The sequence below is a fragment of the Lutra lutra genome, chromosome X (genome assembly GCF_902655055.1).
Source record: "Lutra lutra chromosome X, mLutLut1.2, whole genome shotgun sequence".
NCBI lineage: Eukaryota > Metazoa > Chordata > Mammalia > Carnivora > Mustelidae > Lutra > Lutra lutra.
The window spans coordinates 68,401,132-68,415,006 of NC_062296.1; the positions used below are offsets into that span (position 1 = coordinate 68,401,132).

At 38.4% G+C, this 13,875-nt stretch overlaps 1 non-coding gene across 1 annotated transcript; it reads left to right on the forward strand.

The window, feature by feature from the left end:
- The first annotated feature begins 12,214 nt into the window (after positions 1 to 12,214).
- Positions 12,215 to 12,318, forward strand: LOC125092531 (U6 spliceosomal RNA). Its single transcript, XR_007124989.1, has one exon. It is a non-coding gene; the product is annotated as a U6 spliceosomal RNA (small nuclear RNA).
- Positions 12,319 to 13,875: the final 1,557 nt, after the last annotated feature.

Consider the following 13,875-nt stretch of genomic DNA (forward strand, 5'->3'; position numbering starts at 1 on the left):
CATGTATAAGTGGACTCACACCATTAAAACCCCTGTTATTCAAGGGTCAACTCTAGTTTTAATATATAATAATGACTATTTCTATTACTTAACTAAGTATTCATTATTAACAATTCAAGAATCCCTTGGGTGCCCGGGTGGCTTAGTCAGTTAAACATCTGCCTTCAGCTCAGGTCGTGATCCCAGGGTTCTGGGATTGAGCCCCATGTCGGGCTCCCTCCTGGGAGCCTGCTTTTCCCTCTCCCACCACTTTGTGCTCTTTCTCACTATCTCCCTCTGTCTCAAATAAATAAATTCTTTAAAAAATTTTTTTTCAAAAAATTCCTGAGGTAACATAGATAGCCCCTCCCAACTCAATCTAATCCCACTTAGTTGATGTTACACCATAATTTTTTTTATTAACATATAATGTATTATTAGCCCCAGGGGTACAAGTCTGTGAATCATCAGGCTTACACATTTCACAGCACTCACCATAGCACATAACCTCCCCAATGTTCATAACCCAACCACCCTCTCCCTACCCCCTCCCCCTGATAACCCTCAGTTTGTTTTGTGAGATTAAGAGTCTCTTATGGCTTGTCTCCCTCTTGATCCCATCTTGTTTCATTTTTTCCTTCCCTACCCCCCAAACCCCCTACTTTGCATCTCAAATTCCTCATATCAGGGAGATCATATGATAGTTGTCTTTCTCTGATTGACTTATCTCGCTAAGCATAATACCTCTAATTCCATCCAGGTTGTTGCAAATGGCAAGGTTTTCATTTCTTTTGATGTCCGCATAGTATTCCATTGTATAATATGTATATACCACATCTTCTTTATCCATTCATCTGTTGGTGGATATCTAGGTTCTTTCCATAGATTCACTATTGTGGACATTGCCGCTATAAACATTTGGGTGCACGTGCCCCTTTGGATCACTATATTTGTATCTTTAGGGTAAATACCCAGTAGTGTGATTGCTGAGTGGTAGGGTAGCTCTATTTTCAACTTTTTGAGGAACCTCCATGCTGTTTTCCAGAGTGGCTACACCAGCTTGCATTCCCACCATCAGTGTAGGAGGGTTCCCCTTTCTCAACATCCTTGCCAGCATCTGTCATTTCCTGACTTGTTAATTTTAGCCATTCTGACTGTACACCATAATTAATTAGACATATGATCTTCCATGCTTCTATGCATCCTTGGGGACAAATAATTTTTAAATAGAAAATCGATGAGTCATCTTACAATTTTCTTTTTTCTTAAAGTACATCCATGCTCAGCATGGAGCCCAAAGTGGGGCTTGAACTTACTCTGAGATCATGACCTGAGCTGAGTTCAAGAGTCAGATGCTTAATAAGCTGAACCATCCAGGTGCCCTGACTCATTTTACATATTAATGAAGCATATACTTGTTGTTTTAACACTGACCAAATGACAGTGACAAATAAGACAGGCTTTTTTTCTCTTTCACATGAAAGCCTGGGCTTGTAGGTCCAAGGAGTGTGGTGCCCGTGTTCCTTAGACCATCCAGGGACGCAGGTTCCTTTTCTCTTGTTGCTCCAACATCCGCTGTGCTGTCTTCATCTGCCTGTCAGTTGAGGACTCACATCTGCAGCGGAGAGCAGGCGGGTTCCCTTTAAAGCCATGACCTGAAGATGCACCCATCATTTCTACTTGCATCTCGTTGGTCAGAACTCAGTCACGTGGACACGTCTAACTGCAGTTGAAGCTGGGAAATGTGGTCTCTTATAGATAAGATAAAATTGGGGGGCCTTCTATTACTAACAAAGGAGAATGAAGAAAATAAATATTGGGGAATCAATTTGCAGTCTGACATATTTTATTTACTTTGGGTTTATAAAATCTAATCATATATGCATCCAAAAGTACTTACCAAGTCCCAATTATTACATGAAATACTTTTCTGGGGGTGCCTGGGTGGCTCAGTCAGTTGAGCGGTTGCCTTTGGGTCGGGTCATGATCTCAGGATCCTGGGATCTCGCCCCATGTGGGGCTCTCTGCTCAGTGGGGAGTCTGCTTCTCACTCTCCCTCTGTATTCTCCCTCTCTCCATCAAGTAGATAAATAAAATCTTGAAAGAAAGAAACAAAGAGAAAAAGAAAGAAAGAAATGAAGGTAGGAAAAGAAAAAAGACCTTCTTATCACTGGTAACGCCATGGTGTAGGAAGCTCTTGCCCTCATATACATCATCCCTCTCCTAAGGCAAAGAGTGCTGTCTCCAGGCCTTAAGATAGAGCCGTAGGAAGTATGTCAAATCCCCTACTGAAACTAGAAATCATCTCTGAGTTCCACTGTAATGGGCTAGGACTAATCATCCCAGTTCCCTGGTGACTAAAACGCTTTCAAGGACACATAACTTTCAGTGGGTGCTGTTTCTTATAAAGTTGCCTTGATACTATACATGGAAGATAATGGGAACTATTAAATATTTCTTGCCATAATCAGCCCCTTTTGTTTTCCCAGTCAGTGTTTTTGGGAAAGTGTTTTTCTTCTGTAATCCCCTGTGTGCTGCTTTACTTCTCTCTCTCTCACTTTATCTCTCTCTCCTCTCTCCCTGGTCAGGCCTCAGCAGAACCCGCAATTCTTTTCTCCTCCAAATCATATCACTGCACCTCCTACCTTCCACGTTGTGGCCTCTCTTCTCCCTCTAGTTGTGTGCGGTTTGTTCTCTCATTTCTCAGATTGATTTCCTGGGTGTTTGGAATGAGTTGATAATTACATAGCTGTGTATTAGGGATGAGGCATCATGTCCTCCTACTACTCTGCCATCTCAACTCCTCCCTAAATATTTCTTAATAAATGAAAAAAAAACATTGCCAGAATAATTTCCTTCCCATATATCCAATTATATTCCATAGGTTCTTAGGAAATACAGAAAAAGTTTGCTATCTCAGAGAAATTGCGTTTTTATTTACCAGCTAGATGTAAGTAGCTTATTTTGCAAAAAAAAAAAAGAGAGAGAGAGAGACAGTATTAAGTCATATAATTAAATTTTAATAATGCTATTTTTAATAGTTGCTATTTCCTTTTATCTGAGTAAATTTTAATTTTGTAATTGCAAATAAGTCCAAATGAATCACGTAGGTCTTACATTTATAAATAAAACAGAATATATCCACATGGCAAGTGTGGACTATTCTATTGGCAACATTCCCAATAACTCTTTATGGAATTACTTCTTCAAATTAAAGTTGGACAGCTGGAAACCAATCCCATATATCTTGGAAATATTATAACCTGGAACCAGAATTTTCTTTAGTAAAATAATTAGAGGAATTTTACAAATTAAATTTTTTTAAGATCTTATTTATTTGAGACAGAGAGAGAGATTGCACAAGCAGGGGGAGCAGCAGGCAGAGGGAGAGGGATAAGCAGGCTCCCCGCAGAGCAGGGACCCTAGTGTGGGGCTCCATCCCAGGACTCCGGGATCATGACCTGAGCCGAAGGCAGATGTTTAACCGACTGAGCCTCTCTGGTATTCTGGAAATTGAATTTTTTAAAAGACTTTTATTTATTTGAGAGAGAGCACTTGTGGGGAGGGGACAGGCAGAGGGAGAGAGAGAGAATCCTGAAGGAGACTCCCCACTGAGCGCAGAGCCCAAGGAGAGGCTTGATCCCACAACCCCAAGATAATGACACAAGCTGAAACTAAGAATCGGATGCTTAATGAACTGAGCCACCCAGGTACCCCTGGAAATTCAGTTTTTAATAAAGGAAATCCTATAAGCCTTCCTTTCTTCAACTAATAGTAAATACTGACTAATAGGCAAATAAGGGAAGCAGATAATAGAGTGGATTAGCCTCAGAGTTCAAATGTGTAACACTTAACTGCCAAGTTTCAGGGCTCAAATACATTTCTTAAGTATTTCTTAATTAAAATAGACCAAAATTTTAAGAAGCAGGCAAATGATATTTATAGTACTTCAGGAATGGCCATTCAGATGTGAAAAAATTATTTTGTGTCATTCTGCTACACTTAAGTGACATTTATTTATTTTTTTTTAAGATTTTATTTATTTATTTGACAGAGAGAAATCACAAGTAGGCAGAGAGGCAGGCAGAGAGAGAGGAGGAAGCAGGCTCCCCGCTGAGCAGAAAGCCCGATGTGGGGCTTGAACCCAGGACCTGGGATCATGACCCGAGCCGAAGGCAGTGGCTTAACCCACTGAGCCACCCAGGCGCCCCACTTAAGTGACATTTAATGGCTGATTAAATTTCACTGTAGAACCTTAACCCGGAGTAAGTGTTCAAGGCTTGATTCCTATCAGAAAACTATCTTAATGAAGGAAAATGATTCTATGTATAAGGGAAGGTAGAAGAAATGTTCGTATATAGGAATCATTGTAATATGGTCTCACTACTTTAGTGCCTTGTATATTTGTCAGTTTGTAAATCTAAGAAGTCATAAATCCAATAATAGGAACTGATAAAATGTTAGTACCTAAAATATTTGAGACTTGCTAAGAGGGTAGATTCTAAAAGTTTTCATCACAGGAAAAAAAACCACGTATTTTCTGGAATTATATGAGGTGATAGATACTAACAAAACTTATTGTGTGTATCATTTCCCAGTATATGTAAATCAAGGTACTATGCTATATACCTGAAGTTTATATAACACTGTATGTCAATTATAGCTCAATAAAACTGAAAAAAATTCAAAAGTTACTACCTAAAAACTGTCTATTTTCTCTTAGATGAGCAAGATGTCTTAGGAAGCTGCCAACACATTTTGGGAAATTTGAAGGGCATATTAGGGTAATAAACTCTCTCAAAATATTATTGAAAATACAATATTTGACATGATTCTAATTAAATTGTTTTATTACTTTTTATAATGAAAATAATATTTGATGTTCAAAATAGCCATATGGAAATGATTACAGGCTTATCTTCATCCATCATTCCCTCTGAATACTTTTTTCTCTGCTTAGTGCTATCAAATTTAACAAGCTCATTTTTGGCTAAAGACACTTTAATTTGTGAATGTTCTTTTTGTTCTCTTGAAGTACATCTTTGTCTTTTTTTTTTTTTTAAAGATTTATTTATTTTTAAAGAGAGAAAGAAAGAGGGGAAGCGGGGAGGGACAGAGGGAGAGAGAATCTTAAGCAGGCTCTGCCCTCATCATGGAGCCCCACGTGGGGCTGGATCTCAGGACCCTGAGATGAGGACCCAAGCCAAAAGCAAGAGTCAGATGCCCAAATGACTATGCCACTTAGGCTCTGTGAAGTATGTCTTTTTTTTTTTTTAAGATTTTATTTATTTGTTTGAGAGAGACAGAATGGGAGCATGAGTGGGGCAGAGGGGCAGAGCGAGAGCAAGAAGCAGACTCCCTGTTGAGCAAGGAGCCCAACGTGGGGCTCAATCCCAGGACCCTGAGTTCCTGACCTGAGCCAAAGGCAGACACTTAACTGACTGAGCCACCCAGGCGTCCTAAACATGTCTTTGGATACCGAAGCAGATTTGATCATTTCCCTCTCAACTTTTCTCTGTCTTTATGCTGATTTCTCTCATCTGGCCTTTTTAACAATATCTCATAATAATTTTCTTCTTTTTTCTGTCATTATTTCAAGAGCATGACCAACTTGTTTGCATTCTAAATGTCCCTATTTGTCCTTTCCTTCTCCCCTATTTCTTTATTAAGGGACAAATCTGACCAGGACTCTGAATATAACTTGACTCTTCAGTAAATGGAGAGGGAAACCAGCTATTTTCCCCCTTGAGTGTAATCTAAATACAGTTTACCCAGAACATTAAGTTAGTGTCCAAAGAGTCATGCTCTCCCTGCCATTTTGTCTTTCCTATCATCTCTTAAATCCCATATGGTAGAAATTAACGTGCTTCACTTTGTGGCTTGAACCATGATAGGGCTTTAGGAGGGACTATTAATTATACCCCCATCCGAGTTTATAATCAACTGAGAAGTAGCTGTAGAAATAAGGCAGATGGGAGATTAAAATGCCAGCTAATTATTAGTAAAGACAAAGTGGAATGAGGTTTGGAATTTTGGACACATTGGGCTGATTGCTACCTTCCCAAAATTGAATGTAGGTGCACCAAGTTGGCCAATAGTAGACTTCCTGCAGAGAAAAAGAACTTACACATGAAGGAGGAGGAGAAAGAATGGATTCCTAGATTCAAATTTTGGGGACAGAAAGGGAAGAATCTGCTGATCTCGTATCTGTTCACCCAGATTCACTGATTCAATATGTTGCTTTTCCTAGGACAGCAAGTCATGGTGGAGAAGACAGGTTGAAGATGGTAGTTTTTTTCCTCCCACACTTTACCTTGTGAGTGAATAGGTCCCTCTATGTAAACATAATAAGTAAGAGGTAAGAATTCCCACCACTCTCTTCCTATAAGCTTCCATTTATTTTCGTCTTCTCTCCACCGGCCCAGTAAAACTATCAAGCCTCATTAAATGAAAATGCCAGGAGCCCTCTGCTCTCTCTCCGTCCCTACTCTACACAGGCGCGACTTCCTTGCATTAGCCAGAATTGATGATTTTAATACATTTATCGTTGAACAACAATCAAGTGAGCACTTTTGCTGTCAGATACTATGTTTAATCTCAGATGCCAAAATGAACAAAACACAGACTGTTGTCAAGAGGTTCAGTGAACTTCTATCCAACGTTTTATTTATGAATCATTCTATTTAAGTCAGTTGGTATTGTTCTACCAGGATATCATTTTCCTTAAATATTTAGACTTCATTTCACCATGTCACTTCTAGATGATTACAAACCATTCTCTGAAGGCGAAAGTTCCCCTATATTTGTGTTTCTTCTTGCTACATAACTCTTGGTCCACGCGTTCTTTGTGCCTCTCTGGGGATTAGTTCAGTGACTTTTCTTTGTGGGAGTTCCCTGTAGGGAGTGGTTTTAATGTTTAGCTGTATATCAGAGTCATGGCTCTTCTATTTCCCAAGTGTTTTGTAGCTCAAGGGCATTGTTCTTTGACTAACTTGTCTCTTCTGTGTCTGATTTGTCTGGCTGGGGCTGGTCTCATTTTGCCCAAGGCCAGTCAGCTTGCTGTATTTGCTTTGTATATCACATATAAACTCTGTTGTGTGATTCTGTTTGTAATTACAAACAGCCCCTGAAAAGCCTGTCATTGGTTCTCCCCAAGACCTCCCATTGGCTTCAGGTGGACCCTTTGTTCTGCTTCTCCTCACTTCATTTTCTCTGGTCATTTCATTAAGGCTTCCATCCTCCTCACTTTAGTAGGACCCTCCTTGACTAGACCACCAACTTTTGTCTTCTGTGTCTTTAATCCAGTGCTCAGATTTGTGCTCTGAACTTAATTAACCCATCAGCAGAATTTACCATTTGACTAGCTGAAGTTCTTTTCGCTCTTGGTTTAGCTTTCTTAATTTATTATCTCACTGGGTGTCTGTTTTCCATTTCCGTTGCTGCCTTCTCTTCCTCTGATCTCTGACCCTAAGGACCAGCACACTCTCTTGTATAGGTTATAGGTTATGCCCTGCATACTTCCAGATTATGATACAATAGCACATTGTTACCAGTTACGCCATATGACAGGCCTGATATTCTAGGCTGTGAAGTGTGGAGTTGGACAGTGTTCATTCTTCCATTTGGTCTCTGTGTACCTTGGAAAAATTTCCTCACTGTTAACCTCAGATTCCTCATCTGTAATGTGGAGATAATAGTACCTGTTACCCAGGTTATTTTTGATAATTCAATGTACAAATAAATGTGGAATCCTTAGAAAGTACAGAAAGTGCATGGTTCTCAGTGAGTATCCTGTAAGTGTTAGATCTTACCTTTATTACCTTTTAAAGTTCTAGGTGGGTATTCCATGATAGTGCTGTACTAACGTGCCCATCTTCCATTTTTGAGTGAGGTTTTTCAGAATTACACAAAAGAATATTCTGTGAAAAGAAAGTAAAAAAAAAATATGATCCCTAAATTGTGGATAGAGTCTGAAATTGGATGTAATTGCTAAAAGCTCAGATAAAATATTTGTGTTTCAGGAAGTTCCTTTATCTTTCATTTCTGGTATCTTTTCTCAAAAGAAAACATGTAAGAAGAGCCTCAGGTGTGTGGCCAATTTTCATTTTGTGGCTTATTGTTCTTCAGCCATAGCAGAGGAAAATGCAGTTATTTTAAGTTAATCAAAACGTCTGGTCTTTGAAATGACCTTACAAAAGTGAAGTAAAAACATGTAAATGAAATACCCCTTCAAAAAGATGCAATTTTATAAAAATAATAAGAGCATGTAGATAGCATTTGTTAATTATATGTTCAAAGAAAATAGCTCCTGGTAATTTATCCATCATCCTCTATTTTCCTTGAATACCTTATAATCTAGCCTATTTCAATTTTGTCTTCAGTAATTACCTTCATTTCTTATATGCTTGTTTTGTCCCTTTGTGAAACAAATATACATGCTTATTATTACAGCCCAGGAAACTACAGAAAATAAAGGAAGTAACATGGCTAACAACTTCCATTATACTTTGATATTCATTTCTCCATCACAGAGATATTTTTGTTGAGTTTGCCATGAAATGTATTTAATGTAAGATTGAAATGGTTATAGGGATGCCTGGGTGGCTCAGTCACTAAGTGTCTGCCTTCAGCTCAGGTCATGATCCCAGGGTCCTGGGATGGAGCCCCACACTGGTTGGGATCCCTGCTTGGTGGGGAGTCTGCTTCTCCCTCTCCCACTCCCCCTGCTTGTGTTCCCTCTCTTACTGTGCCTCTCTGTGTCAAATAAATCTTTTTTTAAAAAAAAGGTTAAGGGGCGCCTGGGTGGCTCAGTGGGTTAAGCCGCTGCCTTCGGCTCAGGTCATGATCCCAGGTCCTGGGTTCGAGCCCCACATCGGGCTTTCTGCTCAGCAGGGAGCCTGCTTCCTCCTCTCTCTCTGCCTGCCTCTCTGCCTACTTGTGATTTCTCTCTGTCAAATAAATAAATAAAATCTTTAAAAAAAATAAAAATTAAAAAAAGGTTAAAATTGTTATTGGTTCTATGAATAAATGTGTTACAACTCAATAGTTTTAAATTATTTATCACATTTAATCAAGTATTTTGTTTTTAAAAATTTCTGATTCTACCATATTGATTAAAACTCAATCATTGTCCTGAGAAAATTCACCCAAGTAACTGGCACCCTCGGCCAACATAACTCGTGCTTCTTGATCTTTTGGCACTATGATACAGACATTAGATTGAATAGTAATTACACAGGGACACTATCTGGATGAAAGACATGCTGCTTTTGCTCAATATAATGACTGCTAGCACATCCAAACAATGATTACCATGATTGTATTATGACACTGTGTGTGTGTGTGTGTGTGTGTATGTGTGTATGTGTGTGTGTATCATTGTGCAATTCTCTAAAACCTCTTTGATTAGATATTTTGTATAAATGTTAGGAGTATGAATATAGGACAGAAGCAATAAACTTGTGATTCTAGTCATTCAGGATTGCTCACGTATCTCTCATTTTATACATATCAGAGCATTTCTTGATCTTAATCTGTTGTCATCCTCTCACCCTCTTGCAAGCTACTACTTGCCCTGAACTACTGGGGAAATTTTGTTGACTTCTCTCCTAACCCTTTTGCTCACTTTACCGTTAAAAGAGCACATTACTTTGTAAGCACATAAAAACATTCAATTATTCTCATCCAAAATCCTCACCATACTCAGCATGGTCTTGCCTATTTAGCTCCCTTCATCTCTCTCTTTCTCTTTTTAAAAAATATTTTATTTCATTATTTGACAGAGAGATTGAGAGAGAGAGAGAGAGAGAGGATGTGAGCACAGACGGGGGAGCTGTAGACAGAGGGAGAAGCAGGCTCCCTGCAGAGCAGAGAGCCTGACATGGGGCTCTAATCCAGGATGCTGGGATCATGGTCTAGGCCAGAGACAGACGCTTAACCCACTGAGCCACAGAGGTGCCCCACCTACTTCATCTCTTGAGTTCTTCCCACTCCTTCTGTCCCGTCCATAAAAGTTCTTCCTTACATGGTCCAAGCTGGTTTCCACCATGGAAAATCCCCACATGCTGCTCTGATACACTGAAGGTGATTTGTCCCTCTATATCCAGCTAACTCTTACTCCCCTTTCAGGTTTGGTGTATTGGTCTCCTCTTGGGGAAATCATTAGCAGTCAGGGTCCCAGCACCGATACTCTCCTTCCCTCCTTTACTTATTCATGGTAGCAGTTATCACTGTAATAATTTTAAAACTAGTTCTATCATTGGCAGTTTATTGTCAATCCTATTCTATTGATCATAAGCTCAATGAGGACAAAGTCCTCAATTAGTATTTGCTGAATGAATAAAGGAATGAAAATGTAAATATAAACCATAAGAAAAATGTTCTTTTTAAAGACTTTATTTATTTATTTAAGGAAGAGGGTCAAACAGACTCTTTGCTGAGTGCAGAGCCCAACCTGGGGCTCATCTCATAACCCTGAGATCATGACCTGAGCAGAAATCAAGAGTGAGATCCTCAACTGGCTCAACCACTCAGGCACCCCAGAAAAATGTTCTTCTTCTTCTTTTTTTTTAAAGATTCATTTATGTAATTTAGAGAGAGAGAGCATGTACATGAATGGGGGAGGGGCAGAGGGAAGAGAGCGAGAATCTCAAGCAGACTCCACACTGTGCATGAATCTGACTTGGGGTTTGTTCCCATGACCCTGAGATCACAACCTGAGCTGAAACCCAAGAGTCTGATGCTAAACTGACTGCACCACCCAGGCATCCCAAAAATGTTCTTTTTAAAGTATGTTTAGATATTGGCCTTGGAGACAATTTCATCTCCCTGATATCCATGAATTTAGCCATAGCTAGAAAGTTTAATTGACTTGGAATCTGTAGTTCTTAGTGGTTCATGAATATTTTCTCAGTAAGGGGGTCAATTGACAATGAGAAGTTTTCTGAGAAGACTAGCCTGTGCTAACCATTATATATTGTAACACAGAAAAAACAACAGAAGTGAGTAGTTACGTACCTATTCAAACATAATTGAAGTTAAATAGATACTTATTCTGAATACTGATTTCATGAAGTGCCTTTCTAATGTTTAAAAAGTATAGAACATTTCTTTAGTACTAAAAGGATTATTACAGTAGTACTAAGGACTGTTGACTTGCAGCTTTGAATTTTTAAATTACTTATTTTAGAAGCCTGCATTTATTCTTTTAAATTTGCCAGCTATATTTATCATGAAACTGATTTTGTCCAACAACCAGATAATACACTGACTTAACTGTTAACGACTCAATCCACATAGAATGACTGTAGATTCTGTCCAAATTGAGAACATGGCAAAAGGCTTATTTCTTAATTGAGAATATGATTTTTCTAATAAAATACTGAGACTCTAACAGATTAGCTTTAAAACATAATGTAGAATCATGATTATTTTAATCATGATTTTTTCAGTGGTGGTTCTGTCCCTCTCCCTTAGGGGCTTATATCCAATGTATTTGAGTTCTAGACAAGGGGGATATATGTAGCATGGAAATTTGCTCACATCATTATTACTTGCCTTACCATCTGTCCCCAGCTGATAATTACATCTCTATTTTTACCGACAGAGATTCTTATAATCAGAATTATTACAACTATAGAGACAGATCTGCACAGGAGTTTCAGTGCTTCAGAAGCTAAAATTAGTTTCTCATTTCTTAGTTTCATTTTGACACCGACATTTCCATAAAGGCTCCAATGATTAAATGGAAATTCTTGAGGATATCAACTGTATATAGTATTGGCATCTCTGGATGTAAATTTTCATTGTAAATTATACAATGAAAGTGAGAGGGAGGAAGAAATGAGGGAATGGTTGGGTTTTTTTGTTTGTTTGTTTCTTTGTTTTGGTGGAGGTTTTTCTCAATTTCAGAATATTTTTATATGGAGAGGGAGAAAGAAAGTTAGCTCCAGAGACACAGAATATTCAGAGAAGAAAATTGTAAAACGAAGTACCCTGTGGAATTTGGTGTATCTGGTGAAAATCTAATTGTATTTTGCTGGTTTCAAACTCTAAGTTAGATTTTCAGGGCAGGGATACACAAAATCTAAGTAAGGGACAGTAAATAAATGCTTACAATTGCTTTTCTTCTGGCACTGGAACTTTTTTCTTAAGTTTCTCTAATTATTAAGATATTTTAACTTAATAGATATTTCTAAGTTCATCTATCACATAGGAATCAAAGCAAAACAGACCTGCCCTAGATTGGGCAGCACATTTACTAAAATTGGAACGACACAGAGATTAGATAGCCCCTGAGCAAGGATGACACAAAAAGCAAAACAGACCTAAACCATAAACACTAACCAGAATCACAAAAAGATAACCCTAAAATCTGAAAATGAAATAGAAGGTAGGAACTATGGGAAGTAGCATAGTTTATCACATAAATAAAAGAATTGATCTATGTCAGAGCTTCTCTACTTCTACACTATTTGGAACAATTCATTTTTTTGTTGGGTGAAAGTCTTGTGCCTTGTGGGATGTTTAGCAGCATCTCTGGCCTCTAACCACTAGATACCAGTACCACACATCCTTTCTGAGTTGTCTCCCCTCTTTGCCAAGTAACCCCTTGGGGAAGAAGGTAAAAACATTCCCGCTCACTCTTTGAGAATCCTTGGTCTAGCTAAAAGCTTGTCATTTTGTGCATATGCAGGTGGATTTGGTAGATTGTTAGAAGGAAGATTGCTGGATCAAAGGGATGGAGGACAATGCCTGGTGCTTCATAGTGTCGCAGAAAAGTGAATGGTCAACCATTGTTTGTTATGCCATACTGATAAATGAGGGGAAAGATGTCTCTGTGTTGATTTATTTTGTAGATTCAAGCTTATTTTGACAGGACAATTTTTACTTATTCTGTTGTCAAGGGGACCACCTTAACAGCATTTGTAACTTCTTTAAAGCCATGCTTCTCAAACTTGGTCATTGTTCAGACAATTTAAGGAAAGGACCAAAGTTATTTTGGTCTCTCTCTGTGGTCTTCAATGATTTTCACTAGGCAATTACTTCAGTAGGTTCAAACAAATGTATAAAAAATGATATCTGTAGCTTACATCTTCAAAGCAGCTATAAAAATGAAGTCATCAGTATATAAATGACATAATAACAGAACAGTCAAACCAAAACATTTAAATTAACAGTGCTAATTTAATGTGGATGTTGATATACCATGAACATTTGATCACCGCAGACAATATGACTATGGGACTGCTTATTAAGGAGGATACTTATGTGTTTGCCTTTGCTCTTCGTACGCAGTGCCACAGGATGTGGCAATCTGCCCTCCATTGCTAAGCTATTCTGTCACCTTAGGTCTCCTGAAAAGATCCAGGGAAGCATGTGGCCTTCTTTTCTAGTAGAAAATTAACATTAATGTACACACCCTTTCTTCCCAGAATCCCCTTCCTCCAATTGTAGAAGCATTTCTGGAAGATTTGTCCCCCAGGCCCAGGGATATGTGACCCCTCCTGGCCGCCTGCTCTTTAGAGGGGAATGCATTCTCACCTGTGCAATTGTATTCTCATCTTTCTTGAGAAATGACAGTATTGGTGGCCAAGAATTTTCCTTTCCTGTCAAATAATCAAAATTATCAATTGTATTTTTCAATTATGACCGTATTTTGACTGTTAATATAAAGTATCTACTAATATGGTCATGACTGTGTTTGAAAATGGCCTTGGATATTTCTGCCTAATGAATAAATGATACCAGAATAATAATATTTAGTAATTAAGCAGTAATAAAATGAAGCTTCAAGAAGAACATAAGTTACAAACATCAACATGACCCCATTTTTTCTTTTCTTTGATCATCATACATTTCTGGTTTTAAGTTTTAGTACCCATTCACATTTAGCTT